This window comes from Narcine bancroftii, chromosome 4 (assembly GCF_036971445.1).
Source record: "Narcine bancroftii isolate sNarBan1 chromosome 4, sNarBan1.hap1, whole genome shotgun sequence".
Taxonomy (NCBI): Eukaryota; Metazoa; Chordata; class Chondrichthyes; order Torpediniformes; family Narcinidae; genus Narcine; species Narcine bancroftii.
This window is the reverse complement of record NC_091472.1, coordinates 30,747,451-30,753,450: the sequence shown is the minus strand read 5'-3', so window position 1 is coordinate 30,753,450 and position 6,000 is coordinate 30,747,451.

Genomic DNA, 6,000 nt, shown 5'->3' with positions numbered 1-6,000 from the left:
GGCCCAGGGTAAAGAAGAGATTGGAGAATGGAGATATGGTTGAATTAGAAAAAGCCCACAAACCTCTTGTCCCCATCTTGGTCTGGATCAAAGACCTCACTCTGTCTTGGTTAAGCTCTTGCGATACCAGTACGGGGGTAGGATTTTAAGAATTGCGGCTATGAGTGCCAAGGCAAAAGGAGGTCTGTTGGAGGTAGAGGAGGAAAAATATTTTTTTACCTCAATATAAGTGCAGCATTGCTTAAACACAGATGCGAATTTGACACGTTAAGAAGAAAAGGGTACCAAATTGTTTTGCATTTTCCAGCAACTCTCGAGGTTATTTTCCCAGGTGGAGAAAGAAAATTTATGACAGACATCATAAAGTGACAGAATATGTTAATAGTTTACTGGAGATCAGAGAGAAAAGCAATAATACTTAATATGCTGAATGGACTGTAAATAATTTTATTTTTTCTTCTGGCAATGTATTCACTTATATTGTAATTGTTTTTTTCTCTAATTTTTATCATTGTATATTTATTAATGGCACATTGAGAAATACTCTGGGGGGGCTTCAGGATGATGGGGATGTGGATGTCACTGTATCACGTGTGGATGTCGGCAATCAGCATAGTCCAGTGGATGGGGGGGGTGTTATTTTCCACTATTTTAACCCTAGTAATATAATGGGGGTGGGGGGGTTGGAGGAATTTACTACTCTTTGTATCTTTAATCTTTTTTCCATTTCTTTTCTTTCTATGTTGGTTTTATACGAAGTTAGCCACCCTGCTTCCATGAGCAGGTATTGATGGATCTTCAAGAGGGTGGGCAGGGGGGTAATACATTTGGTAATGACTTTTGGGGTAATAAGTAATATGTATGTTAGATTTATTGTTAATGGTTTAAATGGCCCGGTGAAAAGAAAAAGAGTACTGGCATACATTAAAAAAATGGGGGTTCACCTGGTCTTCCTTCAGGAAATCCATTTAACAGGAAAAAAATGTCAGAATTAAAGAGGGGATGGCCAGGCCATAGCCTTTTCATTTGATTAAAAAGCAAGAGGAGAAGCAATTCTGATAGGAAAGCATGTTCCAGTTAGAGTTCAGGATGTAGTTGCGGATACTTCAGGTAGGTATATAACATTAAACTGTCAAATATATTCAGAGTCCTGGAGTCTCATGAATGTATATGCACCAAATACAGAGGATGAAAAATTTACACACAATATATTTTTGAAATTGGCAGATGCATTTTAATTGGTGGCAATTTTAATTTCTGTCTAGATCCAGTTCGAGATAAGTCAGTAAGTAAAGTAACAAAGATAAAGGCAGCCAAGGCTACTTTGATATTAATGAGAGAGATGATTTTAATGGAGAAGACATCGAAGGGAAAGAGATTAATCTTTTTATTCAAGGCAACATTATTCCTACTCTAGAATAGATTTTCTTTTGATATGATCATGGAAGTTGAATATATGGCAAGACTCTTGTCAGACCACTCACCCTTGATATTAACAAGTGCAATGCCAAACAAACCAAAGATGGTGTATAGATGGTGGTTTAATTCATTGTTATTTAAAAAATTGAGTTTTGTAATTTTATTAGAAGAGAATTGCAATATACTGTGAGACCAATTGAATATCTAAAAGCATACTTGAGAGGACAGATAATTGGTTATACATTAAAGATCAAGAAAGAGTATATGAGAAAGGTGGAGGAATTGGAACCGGAGGTTAATTTATTGGAAAAGGATCTTCAAAAATCTGTCTCTGAGGAAAAATATAGGATATCTATTAATAAAAACCTCCAGTACAATACTTTACAAGCATAGAGAATTGAAAAAAAATGACAACAAAACAAAAGTACCATGAGCTAGGGGATATAGCCCATATATCCTCTCCTGGCATTTGAAAACAGCACAGGTGTTGAGAATGATCAATGTGGTTAAAATGGAAACAGGTAGGATTTCTTATAAGCTACAGGAAGGTTTTTAAGCAATTTTATGTTAAAAATTATATAAATCAGAGTCACAAGGAGACATTAATAAAATAGAAGGTTTCCTGTCAAAATTAGAGCTCCAAAATTTAAATTTTAAGGAACACAGGGGACTTAATGCTTCCTTTATTGAAGTAGAAATAGGGGAAGTTCTAGGTTCATTACAAGTTAACAAATGCATTTCCTCCTGAATTTTATAAAGAGTTTAAGGATCTCTTGATACCCCTCTTTATGGAGGTGATAAAACATGTGGTTGAGACACATACCCTCCCAAAATCTTTTTCAATGCCAACAATTATGGTGATACCTAAAAAGGACAGCCATCCATTGAAACCATAATCTTATAGGCCTATTTCATTAGTCAATGCAGACTATAAGATAATCGCTAAAGCCTTGACAAAGAGATTGGCAATGTTTTTGCTGAAATTAACAAACATGGATTAAACAGGTTTTGTGCAAAAGAGAAGTCTGCGGACAATGTAAGCAGACTTCTCTGTATAATACAATTTGCACAATCAAGAGGTGATCTAAGTGCATCTGGATACCAAAAAGGCTCTTGAAAGACTGGAATGGGACTTTTTGTTTAAAGTGCTGGAAAAATTTGGGCTAGGGCAAACTTTTATAAATTAGATCAGGGCATTATATTAAAATCCCAAAGCTAGGGTTGTAACTAATGAAAAAAATTCCTCAGCATTCCCATGAACAAGATCTAGTATGCACTGATGTCATTATCTCTGGCTCTCTTTATTTTGTCCATAGAACCATTGGCTGAAGATCTTCACCGAGATCCAGACATTAAAAGTTTCAGGGTAAACCAGGAAGAACTTAAGATTAGACTATTTGCAGATGATGTGTTGACATATCTGATAGACCCAGCAATTTCATTGGTAGCACTGCATTCTAAACTGGAAGATTACGGGAAGATCTCAGGATATAAGATAAAATGAGGATTATAGTCAATATCAAAGAAATTATCAATTTTAGTGGATGCAAAATGGATTAAAATATCTAGGGATTAGAATAGATGATAATTTATAGAATTTATATGTATAAAAATGAATATGATGTCAATATTTTACTTTTTTCAAACTTTGCCTATATCATTGCCTCAAAAGTTTTTTTCAAGATTTAAATAAATATGTCAGAAAGTTTCTTTGGAAAGGTAAAAGGTGGCTAGACTCTCCATTGCAAAACTAACATTGGATTATGCTCTGGGAGGATTACGGCTCCCAGACTTTAAAAAAATATATTATTGGGGATCCCAGATGAAGTTTATCACCTCTGTCTCTTTGAGGAAAGGAAATAAACCTTCCTGGGCAAAAATTGAATTGCATAAGATAGGGGAGAGGATAGTGGTGGATTTTATATATAAATGGGATATTAAATTGATAAGTAAAAGATGCACCCCCTATTAAACCATGTAATTACTGTTTGACATAAAATAAATTAAGGTGGGGTTATCTCCCAAAGCAGCCCTGGCTCAAAATAGGTTAATACCATCAATAATGGATAATAAGATCCTGGATGCCTCTCAGAAAGGGATCAGGTGTATTGAGGATTGCTATGAGTAGGAGCAGATTATGTCATTTGACCAGTTAAAAATTAAATATGGTTTGCTAAATAATTATTTTCTCTGGTATCTTCAATTCTCTCTTCTCTTTGGCTTGGCTTCGCGGACAAAGATTTATGGAGGGGTAATGTCCACGTCAGCTGCAGGCTCGTTTGTGGCTGACAAGTCCGATGCGGGACAGGCAGACACGGTTGCAGTGGTTGCAAGGGAAAATTGGTTGGTTGGGGTTGGGTGTTGGGTTTTTCCTCCTTTGCCTTTTGACAGTGAGGTGGGCTCTGCGGTCTTCTTCAAAGGAGGTTGCTGCCCGCCGAACTGTGAGGTGCCAAGATGCACGGTTTGAGGCGATATCAGCCCACTGGCGGTGGTCAATGTGACAGGCACCAAGAGCTTTCTTTAGGCAGTCCTTGTACCTCTTCTTTGGTGCACCTCTGTCACGATGGCCAGTGGAGAGCTCGCCATATAACACGATATTGGGAAGGCGATGGTCCTCCATTCTGGAGACGTGACCTACCCAGTGCAGTTTGATCTTCATCAACGTGGATTCGATGCTGTCGGCCTCTGCCATCTCGAGTACTTCGATGTGGAGATGAAGTCGCTCCAATGAATGTTGAGGATGGAGCACCATCAAGAGACAACGCTGACATAAGGCTGGTGGAAGCGTTCTAGGAGCCGTAGGTGATGCCGGTAAAGGACCCATGATTCGGAGCCGAACAAGAGTGTGGATATGACAATGGCTCTGTATACGCTAATCTTTGTGAGGTTTTTCAGTTGGTTGTTTTTCCAGACTCTTTTGTGTAGTCTTCCAAAGGCGCTATTTGCCTTGGCGAGTCTGTTGTCTATCTCGTTGTCGATCCTTGCATCCGATGAAATGGTGCAGCCAAGATAGGTAAACTGGTTGACTGTTTTGAGTTTTGTGTGCCTGATGGAGATGTGGGGAGATCTTAGTTAAGGGACAAATTAAGTTCACTAAATGTCCTTACCAAAATGCAGTGTCAATGGAGACTCTAATTCAAAAGTGGAACATAAAGAAATGTATTTCTCGACATTCAGCAATGTTGAGAAAGCATGACAAATACAATAAATGTAAGATATAGACTGGTGCAACATAATTTTTTTGCATCAGCTATATCAACGGTTCTCAACCTTTTTCTTTCCACTCACATTCCCTATGCCATTGGTGCTCTGTGATTAGTAAGGGATTGCTTAATGTGGTAGGTGAGTGGGAAGGGAAGGTTGAGAATCACTGCTCTAGACTCAATTTTTATTGAAATATTTTGCTTGAGAAAAATTATAATTGGCCCAATTCCTTTGGAGTTATGAAACCATGCACATAACGTGTCAATTAGGGACGATTAAAACGGTGCTTTTCAAACATTTTCTTTCCATTCACATACCACCTTAAGAAATCCCTGACTAATCACAGATGACCTATGGTGTAGGGATACTTAAAGTGACATGTGAGTGAAAAGATAAAGGTTGAGAACCATTGAGCTATATCTTACGCTGCAAAAATTAAATAAATTTAAATCAGAAATATCAGATCAATGTTTAAGATACAGTTCAGAGATAGGAACCTTTCTACATTCAACCTGGTCTTGTCCCAAACTGAGACCCTCCTGCATATATTTAGTAAATTTCTTAGAACAAATTGCAGGAATTCAATTTCCACAAAAATCAGAATTGTTTTTACTGGGAAATATTGCGGATATAAGACCTACAATGAGACTGTCCAAATTCCAAATGGAATTCATGAAGATCGTATTAGCAGTGGCCAGGAAATATATAGCAGTTATCTGGAAGTCTGATTCCTATCAAGGAATGACATGCTGGAATGCAGAAATGCATAGTCGTGTTTCCCTTGAGAAAATCACATAATCTGAGGAAAAAAACTATGAACATATTTTTAAAAATCTGGCAAACATATTTGCAATATATAAATGCAAATTTTTAGCTATACCTCACTCACTTCCAAACCCTTTGTCCACCCTTCTCTCTCACAGATTGGGGTCTAAAGGTTAAAACTTTAGTTAATTTTGTGCCTGTCTCTATTGTTTGCAGTGTTACCATAGATGTAATATGTCATAATATCCACCCAGACTAATGACTTGCTCATTATTCAACAACATGTGAAGGAAGAACATGTGAAAATTTTCTTTGAATTTTGTCTCTTTAAATTGTTTTTCTATACCATTTTGTATCTCTTTAAAATATTTTTAATATATGTTTTATTTCTCTATCATATAGTAAATGCTTTGTTATTCATCATTATGAAAGTCTTAATGTGATGCTATGCAAAATGTTTATCTGTTTTATCAACAAAGCTATATAGAGTAACGGCCACAGAGATTAATTTATTGGATTAAAGAGAGAGATCGAAATTTGTAATATCATAGCTCACACTTTTGGAAGATGATACTTTGAAATTAGGATATATTAGAATTAGGAAAATGTCAT